This window comes from Cherax quadricarinatus, chromosome 69, assembly GCF_038502225.1.
Source record: "Cherax quadricarinatus isolate ZL_2023a chromosome 69, ASM3850222v1, whole genome shotgun sequence".
In the NCBI taxonomy this organism is placed as follows: Eukaryota; Metazoa; Arthropoda; class Malacostraca; order Decapoda; family Parastacidae; genus Cherax; species Cherax quadricarinatus.
In genome coordinates this window covers 2,871,548-2,894,892 of record NC_091360.1, presented here as the reverse complement: position 1 = coordinate 2,894,892, position 23,345 = coordinate 2,871,548, and the positions used below count along the sequence as shown (strand labels likewise).

Genomic DNA, 23,345 nt, shown 5'->3' with positions numbered 1-23,345 from the left:
TCTCAGTGCTTGCATACACTGTGTTACTGTCTCAGTGCTTGCATGCATTGTGTTACTGTCTCAGTGATTGCATGCACTGTGTTACTGTCTCAGTGCTTGCATAAACTGTGTTACTGTCTCAGTGCTTGCATAAACTGTGTTACTGTCTCAGTGCTTGCATGCATTGTGTTACTGTCTCAGTGCTTGCATACACTGTTACTGTCTCAGTGCTTGCATACACTGTGTTACTGTCTCAGTGCTTGCATGCATTGTGTTACTGTCTCAGTGATTGCATGCACTGTGTTACTGTCTCAGTGCTTGCATAAACTGTGTTACTGTCTCAGTGCTTGCATGCATTGTGTTACTGTCTCAGTGCTTGCATACACTGTGTTACTGTCTCAGTGCTTGCATACACTGTGTTACTGTCTCAGTGCTTGCATACACTGTGTTACTGTCTCAGTGCTTGCATACACTGTGTTACTGTCTCAGTGCTTGTATACACTGTGTTACTGTCTCAGTGCTTGCATACACTGTGTTACTGTCTCAGTGCTTGCATAACTTGTACAGTTAGATGAGTACAGATGTAGCGGGTGTCTTGCGCTTTCCGTACTGAGGATCGTGTCTCCATCGTTCCTTGCGTTGAATGTGATTCAATACGGGGTTTCCGCTTTGAATAAATGTAAATATGTAATATTAATTTTAATTTTGAATTATATAAAGAGTGCGACTTTGTTTACTTCGTGAAAGACGGACATATAAATGTAAATATATGCAGGGAAAAAGAGATCTTGTGTGTTGTATTGTCACCCTAATCCAGCAGTGGTGGAAGTAGTTGTATCACCAGCACCATCTGGTGATGGTAGTAGTGGTGGTGGTGGTGGTAGTAGTGGTGGTGGTGGTGGTGGTGGTAGTAGTGGTGGTGGTGGTGGTGGTGGTGTTGGTGGTGGAAGAGGCACTAATGATGGTGACACTAGTGGTGGTGGTAGAAGAGGCACTAATGATGGTGACACTAGTGGTGGTGGTGGTGGTGGTGGTGGTGGTGGTGGTGGTGGTGGTGGTGGTGGTGGTGGTGGTGGTGATGGTGGTGGTGGTGGTGGTGGTGATGGTGGTGGTGGTGGTGGTGGTGGTGGTGATTGTGGTGGTGGTGGTGGCAGAGGCACTAATGATGGTGACACTAGTGGTGGTAGTGGTGGCAGAGGCACAAATGATTGTGACACTAGTGTTGGTGGTGGAAGAGGCACTAATGATGGTGACACTAGTGGTGGTGGTGATGGAAGAGGCACTAATAATGGTGACACTAGTGGTGGTGCTGGTGGAAGTAGTTGTGCCTCCTCCACTACTACCACTACCACCACCCGGTGATGGTAACAGTGGTGGTGACAGAAGCACTAATGATGGTGACACTAATGGTGGTGGCAGAGGCACTAATGATGGTGACACTAGTGGTAGTGGTGGTGCTGGAAGAGGCACTAATGGTGGTACTGGTGGAAGTAGTTGTGCCACCACCACTACAACCACTACCACCACCAGGTGATGGTAACAGTGGTGGTGGCAGAAGCACTAATGATGGTGATACTAGTGGTGGTGGTAGTAGTGTTTACCGGCTACTACCTCATGAGTTGGTCCTAACATGCACCAAAACTTCCGCGAAGTATCCCAACAGAATCTGGGAGAGTATAATAGCACTCAAGAGAGCATCTCTCTCTCATTCAAACGACCCGGGTTTGATTTCTGGGGGCGGGTGGAGACTCCTGTTCACCTAGCAGTAAATAGGTACCTGGCTGTTAGCCGACTATTGCAAATCGCATCCCATCAGAGACTGATAGTGTACTTAAACTGGTCATGAACTGAGACAACATGACAAGTATAAATCTTTAAATTCAACTGTGTAAAAAAAATAAAATTATATTTACAAGTACTATTCAACCATGTCTCACAAAGGTGAATCATCCTTCGCACTCACAGAAGGAACCACTTTGAACTCAGGCATCGGAGACACTCGGAGAGGCACTCTTACCTTCAAGAGGTGCCACAGGTGAGATTTTCCCCTGGAGGTTCTTCCTTAAGCTAGCGCTATCAATCTCGGCTGAGATTTCCTCCCTGCTGCTGAGACGACCATGGTGCCTAGGAGACGCTGAAGGGTTGGTGGTGGTCGTGGGGGCAAGACCCACTCCAAAGTTGAAACTGTGTCACTCGTCTCAGTGAGACAAGTGAGAGAAATGGTATAAATCACGGATACGATGGTTTTAGAGACGTAAATAAAGCAAAATGCGATTCTTTATTGACGATGTTTCGCCCACACTGTGGGGCTTAAACAAATGACAAACACTCTATGACTGAAATTTCGTTAATATAGGATCACATTATACTCTAATTGTGGCTCTTTTTTACCACCAAGCCCAGTACTGTTAACCCATTACTACTGTTAGTAGTTACTGTTAACCTGCGAGTGCTCTTCAATGTGACACTCAAACATCGGAGTCCGGCACTGTTAAGACAGTTGTCAGTGCCGCCGTGGTTCACCATTAGCGTGCTATTAAACACAACATAGATCCGCGCCCCACCATTGAGTCAACACCACTGAATGCTTATTTTTTTCATAATGACCAGAGTAAGATGATTCTCTCTGACGAATAAATAAATAAGAACAGTGCTATAACGCCGCTCTAGATCGCAGAGAATGATGACGAAAACCGAACGAGAAACCAGTTCCGGTAACTATCAAACAGAACAATTATTTTAAAATGTTAGTGAAGAAAATTGATAATGATGAATCAAAATTCCTTCACCAGAATCAAGGAACCTTCCTTGAAGGAAGATATGTAGCGAAATGTATGAGATGTCACAAAATGTATCATATTTTTCTAAACATATGAAATAATTGAAAGTAAGTCTTTTTCACACGAAAAATTAACTTCTCTCCTCCCATTTGAGGGAAAACAGTTAACTATGATTTTACAAGTTTTTTAAATGCTAATTTTTTGCATTGAAATTAATATATCAAGCTTACATTACTTCAGGGCCAGTAGGCCTGCTGCAGTGCTCCTTCTTAAGTGGTTGTGATTTGGAGGACCTGCCTAGCATGGGCCAGCAGGCCTGCTACGGTGCTCCTTCTTTCTTATGCACTTATATTTTTTTTATTATTCCCCAAACCTTTTTAATATTCCCCAAACCTTTTTAATATTCCCCAAACCTTTTTAATATTCCCCAAACCTCTGTAAGTTTCCCCTCATTTCTTAACATTAGTGTGATTTTACAAGTAATACTTCTAAAAGAATAATAAACATAAAACAGTGTGTGTTGAGACAGTTGATGATAGATCAGTGGTCGGTTTAGACATTATACAAGACAAACATCCTTGGTTCGCGAAATGTCTACGGGAATATCAACCCACATTTCACTATCGACGCTCAAAGAATAGTGAAAAAAAATAACACGTTGCACAACAGGCTTTTATTGGGACAACGTTTCTCCGCGAAATCTTGTCCCAATAAAAGCTTGTTTCTTTTCTTCCCAATAAAAGGGTTTCTTTTCTTCACTGTTGTTGGCAGTCAGTCATTTATCTCCATCTTACTCCATTTGTATCCTGGTTCACGGTAGATAAGCAGCCACGATCCCAAATACGCTTGAAAACGTGACTTCACAACTTTCTTACTCAGAATTGTGTGCGCGCGTGTTTGTGTGTGTGTTTGTGTGGGGTGTGTGTGTATGTACTCACCTAATTGTGGTTCCAGGGGTCGATTCATAGCTCCTGTCCCCGCCTCTTCACTGGTCGCTACTGGGTCACTTTACTCCATGCTCTGTGAGCTTTGTTATACCTCGTGTGTGTGTGTGTGTGTGTGTGTGTGTGTGTTTTACCGGAGAATATTCGCCAAAAACAGATTAATTCAAGTAACCCATGCGTGATATAAGAGTACCAGTACCATGTAAGCTATCAAAAAATTATTTCCGACACTACCATGGCAGATTATGGATTAGGGATAGGCTCAAATCTTTAGTTAGCCTAGCTTCAGTTTGCTTTTTAATGAAACATTCGCAACACGATCATTAATATATTTCATAACACTGTCGCCTTGGCTGGGAATTCGATGCATACTGGAAATATTGCTTCCATATTTTTAATCCTTCGTTAACTCTCATAGTTTTGCTCAGAGGAATTGCATCAAGATGTTCAACGCATGTATATGAATGTAATTAATATGTCCGTCTGCAGTATTTTATAACTTTTGTAGAGGTAGGTAGGAAAGTAGGTAGGTACACAGAAAGAGATGGAGAGAGAGAGAGAGAGAGAGAGAGAGAGAGAGAGAGAGAGAGAGAGAGAGAGAGAGAGAGAGACAGAGAGACAGAGAGACAGAGAGGGAGGGATAGAGAGAGAGAGAGAGGTACACAGAGAGAGAGAGAGAGGTGGTGGGATGGGGGGGGTCTTAGAGCAGGATAGGAACATCCTACTTTAAGCCTCACACTCACCCACCCTGGTGACGTGGGTAGACGCCGTTGCCAGAGACTTGCATGAAAGAGAAACAACAGAACAGTCCCCAGAAATCTTCCCATCAGGTGCATCTCAATAGTCGCAAGCTTGTCATCTGATCTCCTGGCTCAGTAACTAGGAAGCAGACTCTCAGGAGCTTCAATCTGATCTATAAACATGACAGCTAGCACTGATTTCGTATATCAACGTTGATGGAACACACAACTGATTCCTTTGTTGATGTATATTGCATAACAGATTACTAACAATTGCACAAAAGAAATATCACCGATTTTTGAGACATGATATGATTTTTTAATCTTAATATGATTTGTGGGATTCAAATGAGTGTTCAGCTGCGCAACGCAATTTAATTTGCCCGGTCATAGAAAAAAATCCTTGTATTGTCTAACTGGTGCATACTTACAGCCATCACCCGTAAGTATGTGCACCAGTTGTTGGATGGAAACATTATCACTTTTTAACTTCAATGGGGATTTGAAAATTGGTCTTGCAAGAAGAATATTTGTGAGATGTAAAGATGCTCTTGCAACGTGAGTGTGAGAGGCCCTTCCATGAATGTTCCGGCCCCTCAACCTCAATATTTTTCCAGGAATCTTTCAACACCCTCTATACTCTTTCAGCGTTCCGGTGTCCTCACCTTCCACTCTGTACCAAGACTGTTCCAACTCCACCAACCTCCACACTGTACTACGAATGTACCAGCGCTATCACCCTCCACAGTGTATTAAGAAATTCCAGCGCTATCGCCCTCCACACTGTACTAAGAATGCACCAGCGCTATCACCCTCCACACTGTACTAAGAATATACCAGCGCTATCACCCTCCACACTGTACTAAGAATGTACCAGCGCTATGACCCTCCACACTACTAAGAATGTACTAGCGCTATCACCTTCCACAGCGTATTAAGAATGTACCAGAGCTATCACCCTCCACACTGTACTAAGAATGTAACAGCACTATCACCCTCCACACTGTACCAAGAATGTACCAGTGCTCTCACCCTCCACACTGTTCCTCTTTAACCACCTACCGCCCGGTCCAGCGTATCTGTGGGGCGACAAAACCAATCCTCGTCATCAACATACTTAAACGGGTAACTTCTCCCTCCGGCCATCCCTTCTGATTGTGAAAGGCTCTAGATCCAGGAAACTATGGGTCACACTCCGTTTCATTCCATTTCGAGGCGCTGTATGACCATATAGATGGTAATAAACACACATAATATAGCTGGCTAGACAGCCCTAATTCACAGAAAGGTCAGATAATGTCTTTTTTAAGATTTCGTTTCTTTAAGCGAAGCGGTTTCTTAACAAGGGCTTGTTTTGCTCTGAGTATCTCTTAGTCATTTCAAAACGAGACACTGCTACTCGACGTGTTGATCTGAACTCAGACAATTCCGAGACATTGTCTAAGTTTAATGTGTTTCTTGGTTGTCTTTATATGTGTGCAAAACATATAAAGACAAGGAATACTGCAAGAACATTAACTGATGATGACTTACACACTTTTTGTTTACATTCTTCACACACACACACACACACACACACACACACACAGTGGGCACCTGTGACGAGCGGGGTCCCACAGGGGTCGGTCCTAGGACCAGTGCTATTTCTGGTATATGTGAATGACATAATGGAAGGGTTAGACTCAGAAGTGTCCCTGTTCGCAGATGATGTGAAGTTAATGAGGAGAATTAAATCAGATGAGGATTAGGTAGGACTTCAAAGAGATCTGGACAGGCTGGACACCTGGTCCAGCAACTGGCTTCTCGAATTTAACCCCGGCAAATGCAAAATCATGAAGATCGGAGAAGGGCAAAGAAGACTGCAGACAGAGTATAGGCTATGTGGCCAAAGACTGCAAGCCTCGCTCAAGGAGAAAGATCTTGGGGTGAGTATAACACAGAGCACGTCTCCGGAAGCACACATCAACCAGATAACTGCTGCAGCATATGGGCGCCTGGCAAATCTGAGAATAGCGTTCCGATACCTAAGTAAGGAATCGTTCAAGACACTGTACAACGTGTACGTTAGGCCCATATTGGAGTATGCATTACCTGTTTAGAGCCCACACTTGATCAAGCACGTCAAGAAATTAGAGAAAGTGCAAAGGTTTGCGACAAGGTTAGTTCCAGAGCTAAGGGGAATGTCCTGCGAAGAAAGATTAAGGAAATTCGGCCTGACGACACTGGAGGACAGTAGGGTCAGGGAAGACATGATAACAATATACAAAATACTGCGTGGAATAGACAAGGTGGACAGAGACAGGATATTCCAGAGAGGGGACACAGAAACAAGGGGTCACACTTGGAAGTTGAAGACCCAGATGAGTCAAAGGGATGTTAGGAACTATTTCTTCAGTCATAGAGTAGTCAGGAAGTGGAATAGCCTAGCAAGTGACGTAGTGGAGGCAGGAACCATATATATAGCTTTAAGATGAGGCATGATAAAGCTCATGGAGCAGGGAGACATAGGACCTAGTAGCACTCAGTGAAGAGGCGGGGCCAGGAGCTGAGTCTCGACCCCTGCAACCACAATTAGGTGAGAACAATTAGGTGAGCACACGCAAACACACACATTCACACACACACACAGACACACACCATAGCTCTGGTGAGTGAGGTTGTCTCTCAGTGCCCAGCATCAAGAAAGAAGATAGTGGGCATTGTTTTACCAGCCACAGGTAGCCAGTTAATGTTCTTGCCGTATTCCTTGTCTAAGTTCCACCATCGTCACTCGACTACAGCACTGCTGATTGCTTTATTATATCGCTAGAAAGACTCTTCATGGGCGGTTTTTATTCTACCTGAGAAATTCTTAATAACACTGAGTGGTTTTTACTCATACTTAGAGGTTTTTACTCACACTGAGAGGTTTTTACTCATACTAAAAAGTTTATACTCATACTGAGAAGTCTTTACTTATGCTTTTAGGTTTTCACTTATACTGAGAGGATTTTACTCATACAGAGAGGTTTTTACTCACACTGAGAGGTTTTCACTTATACTGAGAGGTTTTTACTCATTCTGAGAGGTTTTTACTCATTCTGAGAGGTTCTTTTACTAATAATGAGAGTTTTCTACTAATAATGAAAGGCTTTTACTGATAATGACAGGGTTTCACTCATGCTGAGAGTTTTTTACTCATGCTGAGAGGGTTTCACTCATTCTAAAAAGTATTTTACCCCTTCTTGGGCTTTTTCTCTTCTTTATTTGTTTTTTCCCTCTTGATTTGATTTTACTATCATTATGTGGTTTATATTCTTCCAGAGATTTTTTTTTACCTCTTCCTGAGTGGTTTTTATTCCTTTTTATCTATCCTGAGGGTTTTTTTAATTTCTCTTTACTCTTCCTTGGGTTTTCATTGCTCCGGAATGTTTCTTTTACTCTTCCCTGAGTGGTTTTTAGTTTCCTGAATGGTTTTTACTCTCCAATAGAGGTTTCTATTCTTTCTTAGCAAGTTTATTCTCCTTAAGTGTTTTTTACTCCTGCGTTGGTTTTTTTTCCTTCTGAGTGGTTTTTAGGCTTACTGAGCACTTTAAGTTCTTCCTGAGAGGTTTTTACCTGAACGGTTTTTTCTTGTCTCGAGTGGGTTTTACTCTTTTCGAGAAGGTTTTATTCCTTTTAATTTGTTTATGCCTTCAAGTTATTTTTCCCTCTTGTGGTTTATTTCCCTTTTATTCTTCTGTATATATTTGACTTTCTATGACTGTTTTATCTCCTGAGTAGAGTTTGAGCTGTATAAGTGAATTTTACTCTGAGTGGTTTTTATTCTTTGCGAATGGTATTTATTCTGTACGAGTGGTATTTATTCTTTACGAGTGGTATTTATTCTTTACGAGTGGTATTTATTCTTTACGAGTGGTATTTATTCTTTACGAGTGGTTTTTATTCTTTATGGGTGGTTTTCATTCTTTATGGGTGGTTTTTATTCTTTACCTGGAGTTTACCTGGAGAGAGTTCCGGGGGTCAACGCCCCCGCGGCCTGGTCTGTGACCAGGCCTTTTTATGAGTACTTTTTATTTTTTATGAGAGGTATTTATTCTTTATGAGAAGTTTTTTCTTTATGAGTGATATTTAATCCCACTGAGTGTCTTCTGCTCCTTAGCAGTTTTACTCTTTATTGTTTTTTTAGTTTATTGTAATTGGTTATTTGTCCATTTTTCCTAGTTTTTTTAGGCATTTATTTCTTGAATAGTTTTTAATTCTCCTTGAGTATTTGTTTGTCTTTTTGTGTTGGTTTCAACTTCTCTGTTTTCTTCTTACTCTTTCTGGCTGGTTTTTACTCTGTGTGACTTCTGCTCCTTCCTGGGGTATTTTTATTTATTCTGTGAGGTTTTGGCTACTTCAGTCTGGTTTTTTTCTTTTGGTTTAATTTTTTAAACTTTACTATTGAGTCATTATTGTTTTCTGTTTACCTTTTTTTTGGTTTTTACTGACCTTGCATGGTTTATACTCTTATATATTTAGATCTTCTGTGATTTATTTCTATTTCGGAACTGTTTTAATGTGGTTTTTTCTCCATGTATTGTTTTACAGTCAGCAGTCGGGTTTTCACTCTTTCTTGACATCTCGATTGAAAATCTTTTTTAAAAAAAAATGAATATTAGAGGAGAGATAACACTTTAAATAACACTGAGGCTGATGATTATACAATTGTATGCGAAAAGTTTCCAAAAATCAAAGAAATTCAAATTTTTAGAAAGGCAGAGAAAGTAATTGGAAGATATACGAAGGAAATTTAAAACTTTTACAGTAAATACAGTGGAGGTTGTTTGTAGTTGAAATTTTAGACAGAGGGAACAGCCATTATCAGGGATTTGAAGAAAATAATTTTTCGAATATTTTTATATAATTATATACATAAAACACTGCTTACAATTTATTTATTTCTAATAAAATCTACAAAAAAAATTAAGTCTCGATTAAAAGAAAATCTGTGCCATTCCTTTTAATTTAAATTTCTGGAAAAGTTTTTTTCATGCTTGCTTCTCTATCATTTTTTCATATATTTCCAGATGACTTGAAGAAATAGTTTGGTTCATTCATTTATTTCTCACTCAAAGAAATAGTCTATTCCACATATAAATACTCAATTAAAGAAAAACAATATTGTGTACTTGGGCTGAGATCGTTCTCCAATAACTGTAAAACAGTTTGTGTTTGTTGTATTGAGTAGTCAATATTAAAATATATTTCAATAACAAGATCGCTGTGAGATTAATAAGACACTGGTGGAACACCTGGATCTTATTAATGTGTCGTATAAGATACTGGTGGAACACCTGGATCTTATTAATGTGTCGTATAAGATACTGGTGGAACACCTGGATCTTATTAATGTGTCGTATAAGATACTGGTGAAACACCTGGATCTTATTAATGTGTCGTATAAGATACTGGTAGAACACCTGGATCTTATTAATGTGTTGTATAAGACACTAGTAGAACACGCGAATCATATTCCTGTGTCGTATAAGTAACACGGGTGGAGCACCTGGATCTTATTAATGTGTCGTATAACACTAGTAGAACACGTGGATCTTATTCCTGTGTCGTATAAGTAACACGGGTGGAGCACCTGGATCTTATTCCTGTGTCGTATAAGTAACACGGGTGGAGCACCTGGATCTTATTAATGTGTCGTATAACACTAGTAGAACACGTGGATCTTATTATTGTGTCGTATAAAACACGGGTGGAACACCTGGATCTTATTAATGTGTCGTATAAGACACTAGTAGAACACGTGGATCTTATTACTGTGTCGTATAAGACACAGGTGGAATACCCAGATCTTAGTCGTATTCATCAGCTTGTCAGTATTATATATCATCAATAACATCAAGATATGAAATGCTTGTATTAAGTCTCTTTACAATGTTTGCAATGAAGGTCTGAGCATAAACAGTTCTCTTGGTATCATCTGGGCAGCTGCCTTTTTGGTACCTTTACACTTGGTATGATCCTGGTAGCTCCCTGCTTAGCACTCTTACTCTGGGTATCATTCTGGTAGTTCCCTACCTAGCACTCTTACTCAGAATATCATCCTGGTAGCTCCCTGCCTAGCACTCTTACTCTGGGAATCATCCTGGTAGCTCCCTGCCTAGCACTCTTACCCTGAGTAACATCCTGGTAGCTCCCTGCCTAGCACTCTTACTCTAGGTATCATCCTGGTAGCTCCCTGCTTAGCACTCTTACTCTGGGTATCATTCTGGTAGCTCCCTACCTAGCACTCTTACTCAGAATATCATCCTGGTAGCTCCCTGCCTAGCACTCTTACTCTGGGAATCATCCTGGTAGCTCCCTGCCTAGCACTCTTACCCTGAGTAACATCCTGGTAGCTCCGTGCTTAGCACTCTTACTCTAGGTATCATCCTGGTAGCTCCCTGCTTAGCACTCTTACTCTGGGTATCATTCTGGTAGTTCCCTACCTAGCACTCCTACTCTGAATATCATCCTGGTAGCTCCCTGCCTAGCACTCTTACTCTGGGTATCATCCTGGTAGCTCCCTGCCTAGCACTCTTACTCTGGGTATCTTTCTGGTAGCTCCCTGCCTAGCACTCTTACTCTGGGTATCATCCTGGTAGCTCCCTGCTTAGCACTCTTAATCTGGGTATCATCCTGGTAGCTCCCTGCCTAGCACTCTTACTCTGGGTATTATCCTGGTAGCTCCCTGCCTAGCACTCTTACTCTGGGTATCATCCTGGAAGCTCCCTGCCTAGCACTCTTACTCTGGGTATCATTCTGGTAGCTCCCTGCCTAGCACTCTTACTCTGAGTATCATCCTGGTAGCTCCCTGCCTAGCACTCTTACTCTGGGTATCATCCCGGTAGCTCCCTGCCTAGCACTCTTACTCTGAGTATCATCCTGGTAGCTCCCTGATTAGCACTCTTACTCTGAGTATCATCCTGGTAGCTCCCTGCCTAGCACTCTTACTCTGGGAATCATCCCGGTAGCTCCCTGCCTAGCACTCTTACTCTGGGTATCCTGGTAGCTCCCTGCCTAGCACTCTTACTCTGGGTATCATCCTATTGGCTCCCTGTCTAGCACTCTTACTCTGGGTATCATCCTGGTAGCTACCTGCCTAGCACTCTTACTCTGTGTATCATCCTGGTAGCTCCCTGCCTAGCACTCTTACTCTGAGTATCATCCTGGTAGCTCCCTGCCTAGCACTCTTACTCTGAGTATCATCCTGGTAGCTCCCTGCCTAGCACTCTTACTCTGGGTATCATCCCGGTAGCTCCCTGCCTAGCACTCTTACTCTGAGTATCATCCTGGTAGCTCCCTGCCTAGCACTCTTACTCTGTGTATCATCCTGGTAGCTCCCTGCCTAGCACTCTTACTCTGGGTATCATCCCGGTAGCTCCCTGCCTAGCACTCTTACTCTGAGTATCATCCTGGTAGCTCCCTGCCTAGCACTCTTACTCTGGGTATCATCCTGGTAGCTCCCTGCGTAGCACTCTTACTCTGAGTATCATCCTGGTAGCTCCCTGCCTAGCACTCTTACTCTGGGTATCATCCTGGTAGCTCCCAGCCTAGCACTCTTACTCTGGGTATCATCCTGGTAGCTCCCAGCCTAGCACTCTTACTCTGGGAATCATCCTGGTAGCTCCCAGCCTAGCACTCTTACTCTGGGTATCACACTACCTCTCACTACATCAGAAAAGGAAAACAGGGAACTTGGCCAGTAAAAAACATGCATTTTTTATTTCCTAGTGTTTTGTCACCTTGTAGAGGCAAGACGCCTTGATGCAGGTAAAGGGATCGTGATCTACGGAATTGGAGCTCATTTTTTTTTAATCCTTGATTCGAAACTAATTGCCTCCCATTCTACAGAGGCAGCAGGATACCTATATTTTTAATGATTCTGTAAAATAGGAGCTAATGTTTCATTATATGTCTACCAACCAATATATGATTACTGGCTCTTAATCATCAGCCGAGAGAGAGAGAGAGAGAGAGAGAGAGAGAGAGAGAGATGATGTAGGTAACAGCACTTAGCCTGTCAATAAAGTTAGGAATCCTTTACTTGTAAATAGCTTGTCAATAAAGCTAGGGATCCTTAACCAAACCTTGTCAAACCCTGTGTAAAAAAAAAGGGAGGCAGAGAGAGAGAGAGAGACGGAGAGAGAGAGAGAGAGAGAGAGAGAGAGAGAGAGAGAGAGAGAGAGAGAGAGAGAGAGAGAGAGAGAGAGAGAGAGAGAGAGAGAGAGATGGATCCTTCAAACCATTCATTCTCAAAAGCAATGAAGTTAATCACACAGAACAAGGTATACTGACTAGCAGCAAAGCTAACAGCTTGCTTGCTTTCAAAACTAAAAAAAAATTGATTATAAAAGGCCAGAAACAATATTGACTCCTTAATCCTCTTGTCAGACCATCGCTGGAATATGTTGCTTTAGATGTCAATGATGATTACTAATATAATAATAATAATAATAATAATAATAATAATTATAATAATAATAATTATTATTATTATTATTATTATTATTATTATTATTATTATTATTATTATTATTATTATTATTATTATTATTATTATTATTATTATTATTATCATTATTTTTACTATTATTATTATTTCTGTAATTACATTTTTAACCTCCCGGCACTCTCCCTTGAATTAGGGGGACACGAAAAATAAGAGGTTGGAGAGAGAGAAGATGGAGAGAAAGAGGTTTTGAGTCCTAGGAGATTGCAAGTCCAACACGCATGTGTGAGCCCGTTGAATACGAGCGAATGGAGGCAAGTACCGTAGTTCCCATTACTTGAAGTGCCTTTAGAGAGTGATCAAGGGGATATTTATGAAGGTATTCAAGGAAACCGGTTAGCCGAACTTGAGTCTTTGGGGTGGGAGGTACAGTAACTGCACTGTGAAGGAAGGGTACGGTTGTTGCAGTTTTGTAGATCGGAGAAACATCTGAACTGTAATGTCACAGTGATTCTGCCAATACAGCATCTAGATGAGCGATGATGAGTGCGTTTCCTCTTTTTCAGGCCACCCTACCTCAATGGTGGGAGACAGCCGCTATGCTAAGAGGTAATATCATATATATATATATATATATATATATATATATATATATATATATATATATATATATATATATATATATATATATATATATATATATATATATATATATATATATATATATATATTTATATATATATATATATATATATATATGTATATATATATACATATGTATATATATATATATATATATATATATATATATATATATATATATATATATATATATATATATATATATATGTATATATATATAGATATATATATATATATATATATATATATATATATATATATATATATATATATATATTCTTTTCTCTGAGGATGAGGGTCCCCAGAACAGTTCTAGAGGTGGTACCTCCCTATATTATATATATATATATATATATATATATATATATATATATATATATATATATATATATATATATATGTCGTGCCGAATATGTAAAATTGGTCAATTAGCAAGAACTCACTTAAAATTAAGTCCTTTCTAAAATGTTCTCTTATACGTTTAAAGATATATTTTTTTCATTAATGTTGATGTAAAAATTTATTATTTTGTACCAAAAGGAACTTACCTAACCTTATTATAACAAGAACAATTTATTTTAGCATAACCCAACTAAATATATTTTAGATTTGTTTACAATAATTTAATGCTAAACAAACACAGTGAAATATATTTTTTTCGTTAGGTTCAGAATGATTTTGGCGAAATTATTGCATACACAAATTTTCACTTGTCCTATATGGCAAGATGAGCGTTGCTATTTAAGCCAAGATCGCAAGTTCTGTCTATTCGGCACGACATATATATATATATATATATATATATATATATATATATATATATATATATATATATATATATATATATATATATATATATATATATATATATATATATATATATATATATATATATATATATATATATATATATATATATATATAAATATATATATATATATATATATATATATATATATATATATATATATATATATATATATATATATATATATATATATATATATATATATATATATATATATATATATATATATATATATATATATATATATATATATATATATATATATATATATATATATATATATATATATATATATATATATATATATATTTCTTTCTTTCAACACACCGGCCGTATCCCACCGAGGTGGGGTGTGGAAAAAGGAAAATCGAAAGTTTCTCCTTTTACATTTAGTAATATGTACAGGACAAGGGGTTACTAGCCCCTTGCTCCTGGAATTTTAGTCGCCTCTTACAACACGCATGTTTTACGGAGGAAGAATTCTGCTCCACTTCCCCACGGAGGTAAGAGTAAATAAACAAGAACAAGAACTAGTAAGAAAATAGAAGAAAACCCAGAGGGGTGTGTGTATATATATGCTTGTACATGTATGTGTAGTGTGACCTAGGTATAAGTAGAAGTAGCAAGACGTTCCTGAAACCTTGCATATTTATGAGACAAAAAAATGGACACAAGCAATCCTACCATCATGTAAAACAATTACAAGCTTTGGTTTTACACTCACTTGGCAGACCGGTAGTACCTCCATGGGCGGTTTCTGTCTACCAACCTGCTATGTATATGTATATATATATATGTCGTGCCGAATATGTAAAACTGGTCAATTAGCAAGAACTCATTTAAAATTAAGTTCTCTCTAAAATTTTCTCTTATACGATTAAAGATATATTTTTTTCATTAATGTTTATGTAAAAATTTTTAATTTTGCACCAATAGAATCTTAGAAAACTTACCTAACCTTAATATAACAAGAACAATTTATTTTAGTCTAACCCAACTAAATATATTTTAGATTTGTTTACAATAATTTAATATTAAACAAACACAGTGAAATATATTTTTTCCGTTAGGTTCAGAATGATTTTGGCGAAATTATTGCATACACAAATTTTCACTTGTCTTATGGCAAGATGAACGTTGCTATTTAAGCCAAGATCGCAAATTCTGCCTATTCGGCACGACACACACACACACACACACACACACACACACACATATATATATATATATATATATATATATATATATATATATATATATATATATATATATATATATATATATATATATATATATATATATATATACATATATATAAATTTATATATGTATATATATATATATATATATATATATATATATATATATATATATATATATATATATATATATATATATATATATATATATATATATATATATATATATATATATTATCACACTGGCCGATTCCCACCAAGGCAGAGTGGCCCGAAAAAGAAAAACTTTCACCATCATTCACTCCATCACTGTCTTGCCAGAAGGGTGCTTTACACTACAGTTTTTAAAATGCAACATTAACACCCCTCATATATATATATATATATATATATATATATATATATATATATATATATATATATATATATATATATATATATATATATATATATATATGTATATATATATATATATATATATATATATATATATATATATATATATGTATATATATATATATATATATATATATATATATATATATATATATATATATATATATATATATATATATATATATGATTATAATATGAATAATAATATTTCCTTTGCTGTATATAAATTAGATCTATTTATAATTAATAGAATTTGGGAAGAATTTAATAATACATTGGACAAATAATAAATTTTAAAATTCTTAATTCTTGGGTGGAATAGTTTGTTCGAGGGTTGAGTGAAGGACCTGTCTAGTTGAACCAGCGGGCCTGCTGCAGTTTTCCCTTTCTTATGAGTCGCGCGTCAGGTGTTGCTTTGCTGTGGGATGTGATAGTGCGGTGTGGTCTAGACCCTTTATATGACTTCCTCTGATGCATTACTTTTATTGTTCCTTGATAATGTGAGTAGTCATGAAAGCACTTGGAATTTCTCTATTCTTTCACAGTGGTTGTTTTGCATATTCTGAAATCACCTGTGATCTTATTGCATATATATATATATATAAATATATATATATATAAATATATATATATATATAAATATATATATATATATATAAATATATATATATATATAAATATATATATATAAATATATATATATATTTCCAATGCTTCAGGAAAGAACAAAGCTCGTCTCCTGGCAGTGAAGGCACCACACTCAGGAGATTTCCTGTTAGCTGTTCCCAATTCCTCCCTGGGCACCCGTCTCGACCCACAGGCCATTCGGATTGGTGTTGCTCTTCGCCTAGCCGCCCCCATCCTCACCGAACATAGGTGTATTTGCGGCAGGGCGACAGCTGATCAATTCGGACTCCATGGTCTCGTGTGCCACACAGCAGAAGGGAAGTATGCCAGACATGAGGAGATCAATGACATAATAAAGAGAAGCCTCGCCACAGCCCGTTGCCCAGCTCAACGGGAACCCCAAGTACAGAGGTCTGATGGAAGTCAAAAGCGTCCTGATGGAGCCACTATGCTACCCTGGAAGGATGGAAAGCAGATTGCCTGGGACTACACCTGTGCTGCCACATTGGCAGACACCTACTTGCCATACTCTGTAGTGGAAGGGGGTGGAGCTGCCAGCCACAGGGAGACCCAGAAGATCCGAAAATATGAAGACCTTCCCCCTTGCTATAACTTCATTCCAATAGGGTCGGAGACCCTTGGAGCATGGGGCAAGTGTGCTCTAAAGTTCCTCAAAGAGCTGGGTGAAAAGCTCATCATAGAAACCAAGGACCACAGGGCGACCAGCTTCCTCTTTCAGAGACTCAGTGTTGCGATCCAGAGAGGAAATGCCTGCAGCATTCTGGGCACGCGGCCCACCGCAGGGGAGCTGGACGAAGTATTCGAGATGTAGCTCTGAGTTACCTATGTTGTTTTACTTTGTATCATATTTTTGTGAATGTTTTGTCAATGTATTTTGTCTTTAAATAAAATATATATACATAATATAGGGGGTGGTAGGAGAAAATTCTCAAACAGCTTCAGGGAGAATCTTGAGTTTTCCCAGAAGCAAGTTTATTCTTTTCTCTGAGGATGAGGGTCCCCATAACAGTTCTAGAGGTGGTACCTCCCTATATAATATATATATATATATATATATATATATATATATATATATATATATATATATATATATATGTAGTGCAGAATATGTAAAACTGGTCAATTAGCAAGAACTCATTTAAAATTAAGTCCTTTCTAAAATTTTCTCTTATACGTTTAAAGATATATTTTTTCATTAATGTTGATGTAAAAAATTATAATTTTGCACCAAAAGGAACTTAGAAAACTTACCTAACCTTATTTATTATAAAAAGAACAATTTATTTTAGCCTAACCCAACTAAATATATTTTAGATTTCTTTACAATAATTTAATACTAAACAAACACAGTGAAATATATTTTTTTCGTTAGGTTCAGAATGATTTTGGCGAAATTATTGCATACACAAATTTTCTCTTGTCCTATACGGCAAGATGAGCGTTGCTATTTAAGCCAAGATCGCAAGTTCTGCCTATTCGGCACGACATATATATATATATATATATAGTGTGTGTGTGTGTGTGTGTGTCAGGAATAGTAACATAAAGCTTAATGTCGCTATCTTTTTCCAGATGTTTCAGAAAATTCAGTGTCAAATTATCACTGCTTTAAAACAATAATTGTTATGTGGTCTTAGAAGTTATGCAAATTAAAATTAAAGTCAGAAAATTAGGTTCTGATTTATAATGATAAACATTGTTAATATAATATAAAAATAATTATTCTTCTTAAATTAAAAATGATTTATAATACACAGCTACTTCAAGTATATACTTTATTAATAAAATAATAGAAAACACGACAAAGAACGCTGAACAGAGAACCGGCACTCAGTGGACTGAAACCGTCGACAAAGTTTCGCTCTGACTTTTACCATTAAATCCAACGGATGCGGGTTATTTGTATTTTGTCCAAGCTTAGTGATCGTCACTTTATATTCTTCATAATAACGAAATATATCTCAGAATATACACTAGAGCCTAATTGTTATAACTATTAGACTGTATGTGCTGGTGCATTGCTGCAGTTGAATTGTTCAGCTGTGATCTCATCGTCTATATGCACAGGGATTTCCAGACAAAAAGGTCAAGTCTACAATGGGGCAAAGGTCAGTAATCTGAAGTGTGTGAGAGTAAATGTTTGGTACTGAAAGGATGATAGTCAGTACGAATGAACATTAAAATGGTATAAAAAACAATATATATTGTTTCAGACAACGGAACAATGCTCTTCTCCAGACTGAGGGACTGACCACCTCAAAACTTTAAGGGTGATGGATTAATTACATCGTCTTCAAGTATCTTCTGCTTCTATCAACTTTTCTGTACTCGACTGAAGAAGCCTACTGTGTAGGTGAAACGTTTCGAAATAAAGATACCTAACTGTTGCATATGTGTCTTACCTAACATAGTCAGTACGACATGACTTACATAGAATCTCAATGATTCTATGTGTAAGTCAGTGTTTCTGATGCGTGTTTGTGAATGCTAGCGCATAGTGCTGCCCATATACTGAGCATTGCAGCTGGAAAAGATAAAAAAAAAAAAACACAGGATCAGAGAGCAAGAACCAAAACTTTAGAGTTGAATGATATCGAAGTTAAATTATTTTTAAAGACTTTAATTTTATTTAAGGCGTCATATCTTGATGTTACAACTGTCCTATGGTTAGCTACAAAGTTCTCGTCCATCTAACTTCCTAAAAGGCTTCTACTTATTACTTCAGAACGTCTTGTCCTATCGGCTTCAAATTTTCAACTCTGGTCAGCTTATAAGAGAAACTTTAGAGGTAACAAACAAATTAAATGGATGTATTTAAGGTTCCTTTGTACGACAAGAACTCCTTGCTGAGAATGTCTTGCAGTCTTCAGTAGTATCTAAACTTTGGATAGTAATGTTTATGAAATAATCACATAAGTACTATATTTCGAGGTCAAACTGTTTGAAACTAAAGCAAATGTAACAAGTACGATTAAACAGAATTTTAAAAACAGTATGTGTATCTTTTCGATATACTGTCGTGGCAACTTTGATGCCTCCAGTGAATACCCACGGAAGGCTCGATGGAGTTATATATGTATATGTTGTGCCGAATAGGTAAAACTTAGGATTTTGGCTTTAATAGCAACGCTGTTCTTGCCGAATAATACAAACGAAAATTTAGGATGCAATAATTTCGCAAAAATCATTCTGAATCTAATGAAAAAATATATTTCATTGTGTTTGTTTACAATTAAATTATTGTAAGCATATCTAAAATATATTTAGTTGCATTAGGCTCAATTAAATTGTGCTTGTTATAATAAGGTTAGGTTAGTTTTCTAAGGTTCTTTTTGTACAAAATTATAAATTTTTACATTAACATCAATGAAAATAATATATCTTTAAACGTATAACAAACAGTGAGTTCTTGCTAATTGACCAGTTTTACCTATTCGGCACGGCACACACACACACACACACACACACACACACACACACACACACACATATATATATATATATATATATATATATATATATATATATATATATATATATATATATATATATGCAAAACAACCACTCTGAAAGAATAGAGAAATTCCAAGCGCTTTCGTGACTTCCTTGATAATGTGAGTAGTCACGAAAGCGCTTGGAATTTCTCTATTCTTTCAGAGTTGTTGTTTTGCATATTTTGAAATCACCTGTTTACTGTAATCTTATTGCATATATATATATATATATATATATATATATATATATATATATATATATATATATATATATATATATATATATATATATATATATATATATATATATATATATATATATATATATATATATATATATATATATATATATATATATATATATATATATATATATATATATATATATATAAATATATATATATGCCCCTACACACTGCTCCATCCATTCCTTATACGTCTAAGTTGAAGTTTTGAACCTTTGGTATACAGCGGTATATATTTTTCATATAATTTTTATAAAATTAGACACCTGGGTATCTTTATTTTGAAGATTATGTAATTAGTTCCTCTGTCTTGAAGATGTTTAGCGCCTTAGTCTTCATGAATCTTATATATCAAGACTATGGTGCTGAATGTTTTATCAAGGCTGTGGGACTGATTACCTCATCTTCAATTGTTTATAATTCTTCAAGGTTGAGGGACCGATACGTCTTTAAAATAAAGATAATCAGGTGTTGTCCATGTGCCCACTTGATCAGCTTATCAGTACAGTAGATATTTTTTTTTTTTTACATATTTTTGTGGAAAGGCATTCTTTAGTAAGTTAAAACGTCTGTAGCTTGTTTCCGATAGCCGAGTCTTCTTATGTGTGCAGTGGTGGAGCAGTTTTCTGTCCCTAGTGTTGTGCTGTACACATTCAGGGCTCACGAAGAAACAATCTTCAAAATACTCTTCTCTGAATCTTCTCTTAATCTGCCCAGAATAGAGACTAAAAATCTGTGTGAAGAACTGAACATAACAGTGAATTCCATTGATGAAATAGAATTGTGAAAAGAGTCATAAATATAAGGAGGATGCATGCAGTCAAGGATTTTATTGATAAAGCTGGTCGAGTATTATCCCTAAAAATGTTGTGATCTCCAGCTTGGAGATATTTTCCCGTACAAGGGTGCTTCTAAGGGACAAGGGAGGGTGTCCCTTTACAAAAAGGGAGATTCATAAAGGAGAGAGAAGGATCATAAATAGGGAGGGTTTCCCAGACTCTGAAAATATCTCTTTCTGTATACATGACATCATGTTAAACACGTGTCTGGTTAGATATTTGCTGTTAATACGATTAGCGTCTTTCCAACAGTAAATATTTTTTTTATTTCACTGCCTCTAAATTAGAAATTATCATCTGCTAAAGAAAAGCACAAATTTATTAAATATTTAAAGAGAAGGAATTCATTTTAAAGCGACAAGGATATCAATGATAGTAGTTTTTATATACATTTCGATTGAAAATAATATATTTTTTCATGAGGGAGTATTTTTCTCGGTGATGTATTGCCTAGAATATGCGTAGGTGAATAATCTGCATGAATTGTTTGATTGAACAATATTGCTGAACAATGAACTTGAGCATTGTGCATAACAATGTGCAAAACTCTTTGGAACAGTGCTCCAAAGAGTTTTGCTGGAATAATGTTCAATATCACTGTTCACGTACAGGGTAAAGAGCTTGAACACTATTTCTGAACAATTGGTCTTGAACACTGTACATTAATAGCTCTTTACCCTGTACGTGAACAATGTGTTTGAACATTATTCCAGGAAAACTCTTTGGAACACTGTTCCAAAATGTGTGCTTAAAAATGCTCCATGAACAACTTTTAACCTACCTTGACTAGATGCTGGTCATAATCGCTACCACCACAGAAGGGCGACTCGTTCTAACAACTATGTTTCTCTCAAACTCTGTAATCCTAAAATCTGTTCCTTGTGTTTCTGAAGTATTTAAAAAGTTCATTAAGTTCTGCGATGCAAAATATTACTCTTATTTCAAATACAACTTATCTTGCTCAAACGTGAATTCATTTCCTTTAGAGTAAGTTTTGCGGAGTAAATGTTTCTTCTCTGGTCAAAAAATCTACTGGGTACTAATATTATGTTAATTAACACTATAGTTCCTTGTAAAAAAAGATGACCGAATATTTTTCTTTAGCTTGGGAAATTCACTGCAGTTAAGCACACCTTTCTTGTGGATTATTATGATCCCTTTAGAAGAATATATGAGAGATTCCAAAAAGGTTGATCACCCCTCCACATCACATATTGGTAGATACGACTTCAGTGAGCGTCATACGTCACTTACTCTACTGCGAAAGAATTTACAACGCACCCAGGCGGTTCTGAAAGGATACACAGGCAGTAGGTAGCGATAGTGGCACTGTCGGAGCAGCCGAGGGAAGAGGACGTAAACAACGCCGAAGGAGGGGGCAGCAGAAGGAACGACTTTGAATGCGTGTAACCCCCCCAGGAGCTCGGACGAGACTGCCGGATGCTGCCAGCTGGGAGGGCCAGCCTGGGAACACACACTGGGGGTGGCACTACGCGGCAGCCAGGGAAAACACACACACACACACACACACACATACATACACAAGGCTCTTGTATCCGAGAGAGTGGACCTACTAGCCACCAGCGAAGAGGTGAGAGCCAGGAGATAAGATAAGATAAGATTTCGTTCGGATTTTTAACCCCGGAGGGTTAGCCACCCAGGATAACCCAAGAAAGTCAGTGCGTCATCGAGGACTGTCTAACTTATTTCCATTGGGGTCCTTAATCTTGTCCCCCAGGATGCGACCCACACCAGTCGACTAACACCCAGGTACCTATTTGCTGCTGGGTGAACAGGACAACAGGTGTAAGGAAATGTGTCGAATGTTTCCACCCGATGGGAATCGAACCCGGGCCCTCCGTGTGTGAAGCGGGAGCTTCAGCCACCAGGCCACCGGGCCACGACTAGACTCCTGCAACCCCTTATAGGAGAGTACATATAAGTGAGTACACCCATATGTTCCTTCTCTGTTTTAGTATCAGTTAAATTATATATATATATATATATATATATATATATATATATATATATATATATATATATATATATATATATGCAAGGAATTCGCTAGAGCAGGCGAAATATACACAAACACTGATCTCTGGGTGAAGGAGACTCGAACCTACGAACCTTAGGACAAGGTACGCAGTGCTTTACCAAT

At 37.3% G+C, this 23,345-nt stretch overlaps 1 long non-coding RNA gene across 1 annotated transcript in view; it reads right to left on the bottom strand.

The window, feature by feature from the left end:
• LOC128701866 (uncharacterized) overlaps positions 1-22,601 on the bottom strand; it is a 328,709-nt gene extending 306,108 nt beyond the window's left edge. The window contains exon 1 of the long non-coding RNA XR_011393946.1: positions 21,966-22,601. This is a non-coding gene — a long non-coding RNA (uncharacterized lncRNA). The remainder of the gene's footprint in view (positions 1-21,965) is intronic.
• Positions 22,602-23,345: the final 744 nt, after the last annotated feature.